The sequence below is a fragment of the Thermobia domestica genome, chromosome 12 (genome assembly GCF_964235325.1).
Source record: "Thermobia domestica chromosome 12, izTheDome1.hap1.1, whole genome shotgun sequence".
Classification (NCBI taxonomy): Eukaryota; Metazoa; Arthropoda; class Insecta; order Zygentoma; family Lepismatidae; genus Thermobia; species Thermobia domestica.
Genome location: NC_137465.1, coordinates 24,356,164 through 24,371,163, shown reverse-complemented (window position 1 = coordinate 24,371,163; position 15,000 = coordinate 24,356,164). Strand labels below are relative to the sequence as shown.

At 33.2% G+C, this 15,000-nt stretch overlaps 1 protein-coding gene across 1 annotated transcript in view; it reads left to right on the top strand.

Moving 5' to 3' along the window:
- The window catches only part of LOC145666366 (uncharacterized), a 108,916-nt gene that overhangs the window by 39,156 nt on the left and 54,760 nt on the right, over nt 1–15,000 (top strand). The window lies entirely within an intron of this gene.

The following is a 15,000-nucleotide window of genomic DNA, read 5'->3' as shown; positions in this document are numbered from 1 at the left end:
ATGTAATTTTTAGTGGGAAACACGAGTGGTTTCATATTAACTTTCAATGCTTATGTTATAAAAACCAGCAAAATAAAACAAATATGTAATACAAATGGGTAAAAATGAAGTACAATTCAAAGAACAGCACATTAAGGCATAATTTAGGGAAAAGCACAATAAAGCATAATATAAGGAAAAATAAAGGATAATATACAGCTGTATAAAGCATAAATGTGGTTGCCGTGTTATTATTATTATTATAATTAATAATAATAATAATAATAATAATAATAATAATAATAATAATAATAATAATATGGTAGCCTTAAACTAACCAGAAATATGGCAAAATATGTAAAATTTTGACTTTTCGTTTTATTTGATTAATTAATTAGTGATAAACTGAAAGCCGCTTCAACAAGTCGATAATATAAATATGATGGTATATACCTGTAGATTCCATGATATCAAGATGATTATGTTTCGAGGGAAGTAACTCGTGATATATGAGCTGATATGGGAAAATATGTAAAATTTAGACTATTCGTCTTAATTGATTAATTAATTAGTGATAAACTGAAAGCCGCTTCAACAAGATGATAATATAGATATGAAGGTATATATCTGTAGATTACATGATACCAAGATCATTATGTTCTGAGGGGGGTAACTCGTGATATATTAGCTGATATGGGAAAATATGTAAAATTTTGATTTTTCGTTTTAATTTATTAACAGTAATTAATCATTGATAACGTGGAGGACGCTTCAGCACAACTATAATATAAATATGGTGGTGTATATCAGAGTCTAAATTACTACTGCGTTCTATATGATTTGAGAGAGTTACAGGGGGTTGTTTATTTGTCTTTGTATACACTGGCAACCCTGATATTTTTCTGTTACGGAGGTAGCAGATATCTGCTAGGATCACCGCGGTCAAATAAAATGAATTGAGAGTTACGAGAAAAAGGCTTAGTCATTACCATAGTCGAAAGACTGATATCCGAATTGAAAGAAATTGTAATTATTGTATGTAATTGAGCTCATTGTATGTAACTTGTGACATTATATTACTAAGCAAAATCAAAGTTCAAATATAAGAATACGTCATAAAATTGTCGACTGTCTTTTCCAAACTAAAAACAAAATCTGTTGTACAACTAGGACCACACTACCTAGGTAGCCTATATGTAAATAAAAATTATCAAATAAAATAAATTTTAAAAAATCATATTTGCAAACTAAGCTAATAAAAATAAAATAGAGGCTTAGTGGTTATTCTCCAAAGTGGTGATTCCGCGAATGTGAATTTCGTGGACTTTCCTCGAAAGAAGAATACTGTCATAGCTTTTACTCTAAAGTCGGCCATACATTGACGTATTTTTCGGTCGCAACCATAAAATTTTATACGCTAGTCTTGTTAGCAACTGTCAATACGTTAGTGTATGGGACCTGGTGTAAGTTTACGTACCGAATTTTTATACGCTAGAAAAGTCTGGCTGCTTTTAATTTCGAGCGTAAATACTGCGCGTAAAAACGGATCTCATGAAAGAGTTTTCGAGCAGCGTGTGGTTTCTTGCCCTTTCCAGGCCTTCTGCCCTGTCTGGTTTTATTGTTTTCAGAAGAGAAAACCTGTTCTTGTGTTGTCCTCGCGAATCGTTGGTGAAATTTGCTGGTAGACTCACCAGAAATCATCATCTAGTTTCAGTCTTTCTATACAATGCATGATTTCTGCTAAATTAATATTTTCTATTGCACAAAACGAGATATTATTTCCGAATTAAAATTAATAATTAATTTTCAGTACATAGAGAAAAAGGTATTTAAATCCAATACTTCCTAATCAGAATTCGCAAATGATGAGAGCTCCTCCGTGGCTGTATGGTCAGCGTACGCTTCTCTGGCGCAGGACATTCTGTTCGATTCTCGGCAGGAGCTCATGCAGTTTGGATCACACTTCTCATATAGCTTAGCTGTTTAAGAGGTCGCTAAATTCCAACCCAATCCAATCGAACATGATGTCTTTCGACTACGAATTTAACATTAAATTTAATATTTGCATATTATTCACCCCCCCCCCCCAGTGGTCGGGATGGTTATAAAGATGAAGTCACACCTTTAGAATTGTTCATGTTCTGATATTAAAAAGAGAAGTATAACATGACTTTTAATAGGGTGTGACCAATTCCCGCCAAACTGAAAGTGTCACGCTATTTATAAAAGAGACAGAAAGCAAGAGAAGGGAAACAAGGAAGGTTAGGGCAATGTTACTTCCAGACATACTTTCGGGCACTTGGTTCTCCTTCACCAAATAATGTCCAAGTGCAGCTTTCTGATATTTTGTTTTGTCCCACACTACCCATACAATATTTTTAGAAGAAATCGTCAACAGCATAGAGGCTAGATGTATCTACTAGGTATATTTAAGATAAAAAGTAATAATCCCGACCTTCCACAAGATACTATCTCGATATCTGGCTGATAAAACTGAGCAAAAAATTGCGTTTGAGTATCGAAATTCGCGGAAAAGTTTTTGCTATTTCGAGCACCTGCTGCTTGTTATTTTAAGTACCTTCTAAATGTTATAAGAACTTGTAGCAAAATGGGTTCAGAAAGTCACTATTTTTTTCACGTGTATTTGGCGTGGAAGACCCGGGTTCGTCTCATATAGCCTCGCTGTTGAAAGGGACGTTAAACTCAAAATCAACTCAAGTTATATCGTTTTACTATGTTTATAAGTAGCATGTCCATCACTGTCAGGATAATTTATATAATAATTGACGCAACTTCCTATTTAATAGTGTGTTATTTTAGTGGTATTTTAACCAATAGAGCGTCGAAATTAAATGATATTTAATAGTTTTCAGTTTCGTATAACATACAAGTTTGTTTACATTTTTCTTTTTACTTTCTGCTTAATTCCTTATAACTACGCTTTCTTACAGTGAAATATGCCTTATGTAATGAATATAAGAACTATGAGTATTAAAAACATACAATTCGACGGGATCTTTACACCGAGAGAAATGAAAATTTAAAATAAAACAAACCTCTTTATTTTCTGAACCAGTATGGAAACTCTTCCGACTTAGATTGCTTCAAATCATTGGTTCATAAGTTGTGAAACAAATTTAGTAAAAAAGTAAATTTAAAAGAACGAACGGATTTGGTTCAAAGTGTCTTTAATGGGATAACAGTTTAATCATTTGAACAACAAAATATGAACCAAGATTGAGTAGTTCTCAATTCATTTTAATAAGCAGTTTGATGTTTGTACCAACATGTAGTAAAATTTAAACAAATTAGTAATTCAGGATAGTTTAACTTCGTTTGAAAATAACCTAATCTGAGTTGAATTGGATAATAGAGAGTTGTGAACAGGTAATGTTTGGACCAAATTTGACTACTATAAGTTCGAAATAAAATAAATTAAGATCTATATTATGGTAAAGCTTCGTGATAATATGCCAAATATCAGAGCTATGCCAAATTCATGAAACAGCTCCAATCATTTGTAACTAAGGATGCGTACGAGACAAGATTTAAGACTGTCTCGTCTCGGAAATGTGCTGGAAAAGTGATGTCTTGACTCGAAAAACTTATATTTTTCTATTGGAAGAGCTGTGTCTTGGCTCGAATTTTCTCAGGAAACTTGTGTCTCGACTCGGCTCGTGCGCATTTCTATTTGTACAACACTACATTTTATAAATATGTTGTTCCCATATAACATACACGGGTAAACATATCTTTTTAGAGAAATTCAATATTTAATATACTAAATAACTGTAACAATTTTAATAAAGCGTTAAATTTATATTACTTTCCGTGATCAATTGTAGTTGCGCAAAAACACAGATCCATTCGCTTGTAATGGAAAGTACGGAAATTGGGTATGAACGGTAAAAAGTGGGACAAAACAATACTAATGTAAAGGGGGCATGTAATTAGGTTATAGTGTGAAGCCAAAAAAGTGGGGGAAGCAATTACTTCCACGCCCCTAATCGCCGATGGACAGCACACTTGTCGTATTCCCAATTTAACTGAATTTTAAGACATTTTTCAGGAATAATTTTAGTAGTATTTAATTATATCTATACGCTTTTATTTGAATCACTTCACTTCAGATATACAATTAGTTTCATTATATTTTTATTAACTGTTAGTGATCCAACGATGCGTTCAAACATAGAATAGTCACTAACAGTCATTACATTGGCAAACAGCTTAAATTAATTTGTTTATAATTAACTAAATTAATTTTTTTTAACACCAAATTTGTTGTATTTAATTTGAACATGTGGTTTGGTCCAGTCATTAGAATCAATCATTTTTTAATTTAAAAGTTGGTTTACATCAATCCAAAGTGTCTGCTTACTGTGTCAAAAGGTTTTCAGTAGACCTTACATTGAATGCTGTAAATTTCTTATATCTTATACACTAACATGAGAGGTGGACATAGGGCGTATTGCGAAATTATACACTGAGAAAAAAATGTGTGTGGCGTACATAAAAACGTAGGTTACATGTATAAATCGTGTAGTTTTTGGACTTAAGGTACAACTAAAAAAAAGTATAACTAAAACATACTTTATGTATAAATGTTTCGAATAAACGTACTTTCTGTACGAACGAAAGAACTGTATATAAGTGGTCAGGATCTCACATGCAGATATACGGATGTAAAATACAGCCGGCGTATGTAACATACCTATACGTATGTGATATATGGAAGACGTTAGATGTCATACACCATGAAACGGCATGATGTAACATCTAAGTGAGGAAAGTCTGTAGCATATGGATAACGTGTGCTACTTGCAGATTTATGTAGTAAACATAATGATTCCGTATATTTGTACAATATACCGCTGTCCGAACAACGGACTTTTCTCAGTGTATTAATTAATAAGAATTTGCGTCCGGTAAAGGGGAATGTTAAAAGTTCGAAAAATTTTCTATATATATATATATTTTTTTACAACAATTAGGAATATCACAATCTAATTATAAACTAGACAAATGTTTAGAAGGAGGATGAAAAACAGAGCCGTCGCTAGAGATTTCCTCGCCCTTACATTCACCTTATCAAGCTTTTTTCTTTTTCTTTTCTTTCTTTCTTTCTTTTTTTTCTTTTTGGCAAATAAGAGAAACAGCTGTTGTTATGCTACATTGAATTTTTATCAAGCTGCTTACACAGACTATTGCAACAACCAAAAGTGCTCATTCTCTATTCTTTTACAAGTAAAAGCTGTTTTCAAGAGGCTTATTTTGGACTTTTTGTTTAACTTACAAAACTGCCTTTGGCTGTACACAAATCCACTTTGAGAACAGTTCTGTAAATTTACAATATTTACGTTCCATACTATCTGTAAGAAATCAAATTTTAATATGTTTGAAACTGTGTGTTTAAAGAAATGTTCGAAATGGGTAAGAGCATCAATTTCCAGTAATAACTGTAAATTTTTGTAATTTTATTCTGTATGTGACCACATAAAGAAGAGTTTAATTTTGATTGTTTTACAGTAAAAAAAAATTGTGAAATGTAACGGAAAATTTTGAATTTAAGTTTACTTATTATTAATAAACATACAAAATACACAGACACATTATATATATATATATATATATATATATATATATATATATAGGGGCGGATCCAGGATATGATCAAGGGGGAGCTAAACCATATTTTGCCGTTTTATCTAGTGTAAAGCAGGATTGAAGCCCATTTTATCCAGTGTATACCTCACCGTCAAGGGGCGGGGGCTATAGCCCCTATAGCCCCCCTTAGATTCGCCACTGTATATATATATATATATATATATATATATATATATATATATATATATATATATATATATATATAACGTGTGTGTGTATTTTGTATGTATGTAGATAGATAAAAACATCACACAACTAGATACGTAAGTACAAAAAAAAAATCCAGGCGATACAAGTAGTTGATGAAATGATCCCAATCGTGTCTTCACTGTTCGCCTTTTCCCGTTTTGCTTTATTATTCTTATCACAGGAAACGTCAACCAAAAATTGGTACTTAATGACTTGTTATCGTAAGGCAAAACGGGAATTCCCCTTTCGCCTTACAATAATTTTCATATATTGGTAGCTTTGCTTTAGCAAATATAAATGTAATTAAAATGTTCCACAGAAGGATAATAAAAAAACTGGAAAGAAATATGTTTCATTGAAAAAGAAGGTAATGTAATGGATTCGAAAGCAGAACTTGGAATTAATGATCACAGAGCAGGGGTGGAATGGCGAACTTTGGCCCACCATCAAAATATTGATCCATGAATCTGACCATTATGGCTCATGAATACGGATTTTCGACACCATACTGCAATTTACGGAAACAAAGTTATACCTAATCACAAAACAAAAGAAAAGAAAAGAAAAAAAGAATAAAAGAAAAACGGCATAAACATAGGGCTGTTCCGATAATCGAGTAATCGATAACAACTCGATAAAATTTAAAAACCGTTTCGTCGATAAAGAATTTTAATTTTATCGAACTTTCGAGACTCTCGAATTGATCAAAACAAAATTATTAACTCTATAGCAATTAAATTGTAGGACATAAAGAAAAATTTATATTCGTATTTCACATTACTATGAACCTCTAATATGACTCTACAATTTTAAGTTTCATACCGTGTTACTTTTCTGTACATTTTTAATATTGAAAAAGGTATTTGTTATCATTGTTATGACGTTATGACCATTATTGCTTCTTTATTGTTGCAGACTATTTCGTAATTCAAATTTTAAAATATTCAATCCTTTCGACAAAACAAACATGCATACGAGTTGCCTACATTTGTGTCCTAAAAGTAAAAGAGATTTGTTCGTTCGTTCGTTATTTAGTGATCTTCCTCGTTAGTGAAAGTTTGGATGCAGTTTTTGAAAACGAAAGCGTATTTTTAAAAACCTAAGTCCAATATTTCATTGCAATTGTTTTCTATTTATAAATTAGAATGAAACATAAGCATAATGATTTACCATGGTGGAAAACCAGTGATGGAGCTTTCTTCTCTGTAAGGATATCAGTAATCACAGAAAAAGATACCATGGTATTTTATATTTAAAAATAATAAAATTTATGAGTGTGCCGCGAGATTTCAAGTTACACCCATAGTGTGCCGCAAGTTGAAAAAGGTTGGGAAACGCTGAGTTAGACTTTCTTTTAACTTCTCAATAAACACACGCCATTCTTTAAAAAAATGTCTGGGATTGGTGTCCAGAAATTATGGTAATCATACCTCGGGAGATTTTGAATACATAGAGGGTGAAAGTAGCAAAAATATTGGTAACCCACGATGAACACAATCAGAGATATGTTTGTGGGGGAATATTTATTTGTGGGGGAATATCACTCCTAAACAACCCCCTGATATCGCCACTGATTTGATTAACATTTATTTTACAGATAGGCGAAATGAGGAGTTTGCGCCCAAAGCATCATCATATCTGATTGCGGCAATGCGTGAACTAGAGGCCATTGAGAGAGAGAAAACATGATGGAAGATAAAACATTTGACTTAAAAATATAATTTTCCCACAAAATTTTAGCAACACTGCACATGATTAATATGGTTGAGGTGTTGGACCGTGTACTATATCGTACGAAGAGCAAATTATCGTATTTTACGTTTAAGACCATATGTCTGGCAACACTGACATGATAGATGGTCAGCAAATAACAAACAAGAGTTAGAATTCAAGAAGAAATTAAATTTCCTGTGTGTGTGTGTCGAAAAAGCAGTCCCTTTCTGCATGCTTTCTTTTCTCTTCACAAATACAACTTTGCAATAACTAATCAGATGATAAAAGTTGTCTGACTAGTTTGGCTGCAAGAAGGATTCATTGGCTGCAAGATACTTTTGATAATACTCGAACCTTCGAAAATACCCGAAACTTCGATAATACTCGAAATTTCGATAATACCCGAAACTTCGATAATACTCGAAATGTCGATAATACCCTAAACTTCGATAATGCTCGAAACTTCGATAATCGTTCCAATGTAAAATTTCAAAATGGTGCCTTTTTTTAAACAGCTGTGAGTAGAAAGTTGTTTCAAGTTATAACAATGACAATCTTTAAATACAAACCACAACTATAAATCACATTTTAACATTTTTACCCCAATGATTGAAATATTTCGAAAAAAAAAAGATTAAACCCGAAAAAAAACCACATGGGCCCAGGTGGGTTGAGCTTTTTCACACTGATTCACAGAGACCACAAACAAAAGTGAAATTTTGGATTCATTTCTACACCATGAATGGTCATAGAGGGGTCTAGTAAAGAACCTAACGGAGTTAACGCAGCATGAGCATTTGTTTTTGCTAGAATCTTATTTGCTCTCCCAGAGCCGTTGTTAACAAGAGCAATTCCGCACTGCGATTTATAAGATAAACAAAAGCCGGAAAGTGTTAAACTAAAGGAACAGAACCACGTTGCAGGTTAATTTTCTTTTTTCCAACTGAAATGAATATAAGGACTATACATAGACCACTGATCATAAACAATAACATATCTGTTGGGATATAAAGTTCATCTACTGAATTATGTATGTGACTTAAGACAGATATGAGAAATGATGCAGCAAATGCTTTCCTAGGATTCATTCCGTCATTGTCTGGTGAGACTGAGGAATTGTCATTAAAGAATAACCGCGAGAGTAGCATCTCCGGGATTTGTACTCGCCTATCCGAATGATATTGACATTACCGATTCAACAAAAACACTGACATCCTTTATTTTTTAAGTACTGGTATACAAATAATACTAAATGATGAAACACGCAGTCAATGTGAATAAACGTGGCAACATTGTAGCCCTCTCATTCGCTAGCAGCATTTAAAGGAAACTTGGAGCACTGCCTTCAAATTCCATCAAGTTTTGTCATACGTTTCAGTATTCACCTTCCTAGCAAAACAATTAAGTCACGCGTCTATCTTTAAACACTACCTGCTTAACTTTCGCCACTACTACGCTTGAGTCTCTAGACGTTGACTGACAATTTTGTTTAAAGTCATTCTGTAGTTTTCTGCGATCACAATTTAATTCCCTTGCAGTGTTAGTGCTTTTCTCCTAATACATAGCTGCTATTGTATCATACTCGTTTATTACCAATTTTCCTTGAAAGGGAGGGATCTAATCAGAGCTCGGTATTCGACTTGGTCCAACATAGTGACAACGCCTAGTTTTCTGGCTGTAACATCAATTCTACGAAACATGTTGACACCCAAAATATCAAAATTTATGACTGCTTTGGACTACTTCTAGTAGTGGGATCTGGCGTTTCATCATTACTATGGATTAAACATGGTTTCATCATTTTACACACAAAGAAGGGTCTCCATGGAGGCAGACATACATCCTCGTGTGTGCGGAAGTCATGCCATCAATAGGGAAGGTAATACAGTTCACACAACCGTTTGAAGAAACGGTTCATTCATATACAGTCTACGCTAGGGCAGAACTATTAAGACAAACTCAAACTGCTACCACAGGACTCATACAAAAATATTGAAGTCAATGTCCCTGAATTATTTCCAGTAAATGTTTTTGTAGTTTCCAGATCTAAGGTTAGAAAATTATATAAATAGAAAGATAATATAAATTTTAATAACAATATATGCTATTTACGTATTTAAGAATGGCCACCGTTCTACTCAATGAACAACTGTAATTAAATTAAATTTGCAATCACAAAATGCAGTGCGTAATAAGTATCGGCCCCAATTCTCATATTGTAAACTGCATAACGAACTGATGTAGATTTAAATTGCATATACTGAAATATTTAAGCAAATAAGGACGTGAGTGAATATGCTTAAGCATCACCAAAGTAGTAAAGCATTGAATATACATGTTAAGAATTAAATTTTAGTTATATCGTGAAATAATTCGTATTTGTAAACAATACTATTATTGTTGATGCATTTCTTTCAGATTTTAGTAAAAATACATTTCAAGAAAACGTAGTTATTCAACGATGAAAATCAAGAATTTATAAAAAAAGCAATTATATATATATATATAAAGGTTGAAATCCTGGACTCTGTTCAGTTATCACGCATTCTTAAGTAAAAGACATTATCAATTTAGAAATACAGTCGAAACCCGTAACCCGTAATAACGACTCCGAAGGAACCACAAAGTTACGGTCGTTATAGCAAATAGTCGCACAAACCGGGTTCTCCTTTTCTTGCTCAAAATTTCGTATCTAAGTTTTAGGCTATACACTTACATGGTAATAAACAAATTAAAGCTAAACTTCACAACAACAACAACAAAAATCTTGATTGAAACTTTCTTATTATATATATATATATATATATATATATATATATATATATATATATATATATATATATATATATAACCCATCTCAAAGTTTGGAGCCCTTAAAAGTAGCAGTATGACAACCCATCGCCTCTCCCAGAAGTCGGTCCTGGATCCGCCCCTGCCTAACACCCATAAAAAATAATCCAAAATTTTATTTCAATGCAAATTTAAGCATTTAATTCTTAAATAAAGCACTATGCTTTAAAATCATAAGCAGCTACAAAGACATTTAGCTACTGACGTTGCCGTTAAACTAAAAACAATTTATACAAGCATTTACCTCAGAGCCATAGATATCGTACTCTTCTACCTCAGGCGGTAAGTTGTCCCTACATCGTCACTCTGCAAATCCTGTGACAAATCTCCTAAAACTGGCTGGCAGTTTGTCACAGCCTCAAAATCGAAGCTCTGGGAATGAGGCTTTAAATTTGAAATGCTCCTCCTGGGAACAATGTGGTCCCGAAGAAAATGTAAATAATCGTAGTACCACAGATTCGGTTGCGGAACCTTAAATAATAAAAGAAATGCATTATAATAGTACTTACTTAAGAAATAGTTACAATGAATCCAGAGACTAATTAAGTTTCATAGTGTGTTTCGAAAGTGGAACTTATTAACATGCCTTTGCACACAATCCGTATTTTAGCCTCAATTCTGCTTCAAACAATATTGATAGATATTGAAAGTTAGATGTAGACACGGAGAAACTGCTTTTGTATTAAAAGAGATTTAACATTAATATTACCAGTTGGTATCCTTCAGCAGACGCTAAGGTCAAGGGAAACCTTACGCGCACAGCAACGCTCAAGTGACTCTTTCTTATAGATAACCAATCCCACCCCGAGCGGACCTAAGGGTCGAATAACTTCGCCATACTCTTATGAAGGAAAAGATGCAAAGTTAGTTTGTAGTGAGCAGCTAGCACACATTTGAGCAAAGGCTTTTCGTACTTAACATAAAAGTTTGAGGCACTATATAAATCAGAACGCAGTTAGTCGGTATACATTAAGAAAATGAACACTGTAGAACAAATGAGAGTATTACTTTTATTTACACTATCACACCTTATCTATCTATCTATCTATCTATCTATATCTATCTATCTATATATATATATATATATATATATATATATATATATATATATATATATAGGGTTGGCAAAAACCACGTTTTTTATTGAAAAAACAAAAAACGAGTTTTTTGGTTTAAACAAGGTTTTTTTGCTTAAACCAGGTTCTTTTGGCTTAAATAATTTGCTCTACATATTCATATCATATATGGACAGAAATAAGTTTTTTCGTCTTGATGTTATTATGCAACAACCCGGTCATGCTGGAAGGGGTCACATAAGCTTAAAGCGGAATAAAAACTGCTTTTCGAGTTACATTCGGGAGAAATTGTCCTCCATTTGAACTCGAAACCAGGACTAATTGGCCACTAATTCGTGTCGTAATCAAATATGGCGGCTGCCAGGGAGTAAATAAATTTGTTTTCACTTTCTCTCATCTGGTGTCGCTTAAATCGAAATCTTACGAATTTTCTTGCCGAAATAGAGCGTGCTCTAAACACGAGAAATCTCATAGGATCGTTCAGAACATGGGAAATGACATGCGATCTGACGCCATACACGTTGAGATTTTGACTCTAGGACAAATCGTAAGAGATTTCCTAGGATCTATCGTATAGTGTATAGCACGCCTTACTGGACAATCTCATCGAAGAAAAAAGGGGTACAGACATATCACTTCGAATTGTTTGAACAAGATACTTCAGATATACGAGTACATTTCATATCGGTGTCCGTAAAATTTGTGTTTTGCAACGCAATTACAAATACCATGCCATTTATTTTAAATTAAATGCAATTTTTGAGTTGCGTTGACGGAAACATTTAGGGAATGAAGATCAGGCGATCACAAAGAATACAGTGGAAAGTGAACTAAAACAAGATGATAATCGATAAAAGTGAAAATGGTGAATATGATATATCTGACCTTCACCAAGTATGGTGAAAAAAATTATTTGTTTGTTTATTCGCTAACAGCTGAGAGCATTTATAGATCCATATGTGACTTTGTAAAACGCAATCATTACATTTGAATTCACGAACGACGACGTTCTAAACGGTACGAGGATAAGGTTGCCAGTAACAACTGTAGAAATGATAATATAGTTAAACTAAACAACAGTGAAAATAGTGTGGACATTAGAAATAGTCAAAACTAAACATTTTACGTCACTCACTTCTAAATACAGATTTCAAGTTAACCTTAAAAGGAATTACTGATATTTGTCGTTATACTAATCATAGTTTGGGGGAAAGCAAGCACCCTCGATGGGGATACTTAATTTTTTTAGGGGAACAAAGTGATTGGGTAGGATAATCCCCCTTATCATCCGGTAATTCGCACCATGGGCACAAAATAACTGGTATATTTCCTAATCTTTATCATTAGGGCACAATGACAATGTCTTTATATCTATCGTAATAAATAGAAGTGTGTTTTTAATATTTATAGATAACGATTCGAACGAGATATGATCCCATACTCACTCCATTGTTTCTCAATGAGAATGCTCTCCTATATTGTTTCACCTTTATTTTACGGCTGTCACTACACTGCCAGAATAGTAAATCCGTTCTTTCCCGCGTGTCACTGTACTGACAGAGGCGAAAGGTTTACTTTGACCCGCGAGCACACATATTTTTTTTAAATGATGTGCCTTATTGTATGAAGAGATAGTCCATAGTGAAAGGAACCAAAAACGTTGGTTCTCAACCGGTGTGCTCGCTGGTCAAAGTAGACCTTTCGCCTGTGTCAGTACAGTGACACGCGGGAAAGAACGGATTTACTATTCTGGCAGTGTACTGACAAGCCGTAAATGAAAGGTTTATGAAAAAGAGTTTCGGACAGCTAATGATATGATAAGTGTTTTATATAGTGTCAATCTTAATTGACACAAACAGTTTACGTGTTTCATTTCTGGTGATCAATAATGAATACTAGTTGTATAATGAACTTTACGAATTTATTTCACCTTATTAAAAAATGTGATTTTTTTGAGTTAATTCTACATTATGTCTAATTCACTATAACATGTAGCATATGTCACAGGAAAGTACAAATGTGTCGTAAATTTTGACTATTTCACTCGCTTTTGGTCAAAGAACATGATTATTTGGTAATGGCAACCATAATTTCGAATACATACAGACGTAGTGATTTTGGAAAGGCTCTGAGACTCTTAAAACAGCACAAATGCATAAGAATGCACCGAAAAATGCAAAAAGAAAAAAGTATCTGAGAACAATTCTGCGGAAAGATAATCAAACTTATTTGATAAGAACAATATAATTGACATTTAGACTTAATTTTACAAACTACAAATCAAGCAAAATATAAAATGTTTCTTTTAAATTGGTTTAATGTTGATGAATACATTATTAATATTAGTAAAATGAATTCTACTTAAATCATAGGGATAGTTCGAAATGTCGTTTTCATTGATATGTTAACAGAATTGCGATTTGTCCATTAAAAGTGATATTACTCAATTTTAGTGGATATTAACATTGAAAAATCAATATACGATTTACCCTTAAGCCTTTCAGAGTCGTAACTTTTGTTACTATAGCGTAGTATGGTCTTTGACCGCTTATGTAAGTTCTGTAACAGATATTTAAGGCTATTTTATTTCACAACTCAATGATGGGCTAAAGAACAGGTCGATGCGTTTTGAAATCGGATGGTCAACTTGCCGACGCAAGTGGGGGCGGAGGGCCGTGACTTTTTTATTACTGAGAATTGAAAAATTTTTCAGATATCAGATTGAAGCTATTCATATGGTTGTGTGTTCCTTTGGATATTTCGCAATTTTTATGAGATCCGTAATCGAAAACAGGACCGGGCTCAAGGGGCCTTCGAATTCCGAGGGAGTTACTTTTTAAATACGGTGTTTCCCGACTTTTCCGTTTCAAATTTATGATACGAACATGTGAGTGGTACCGTTGGAAGAGGCTAGTTATATTGAAGAAAGTGACGTTCGCAGCATGACTAGGCAAGTTAGTAATAATGCAATAAATTTTTATAGGTATATTATATGTTTATATACATGTATAGAAGGCCTAAATTCACAATTTCAACAATTTATTCGCAATTTGCTTTCAAGATACAAGGATGAAATTTTGCGCACATATTATGTACATAACAAAGTATTCTTTTCTTAAAAAAATCAAATCCCTACGTGAAACCAGGAACCAGCCAGAGGAGCAAAATGATCTGAAGAAATTTTCTAAAAGTATTCCAGGTTTTCCCCGAATTTTCCGGTTCAAGTGTATGTTACGCAAATGTAAATGTCATCGTTGGAATAGGCTCGTTATACTGAGAAAACGGAATTTGAACCACGACTCTAGGTCAAATAGTAAAGATACAGTATATTCCTGAAATATTTTTATATATTCAAAAAATGGGACAATTTTAGATTTTCAAAAAATTTTCAAAATTTTAATTTTCAAGAGAAAAGATCAAAATTCTGGACACCTATTATGCACACAGCAACGTATTATTATTAAAAAAAGGTCCCTACATGAAAACAGGCTTGGGCAAGAGGGGAAAAAACAAGGCTGGGGGAAAA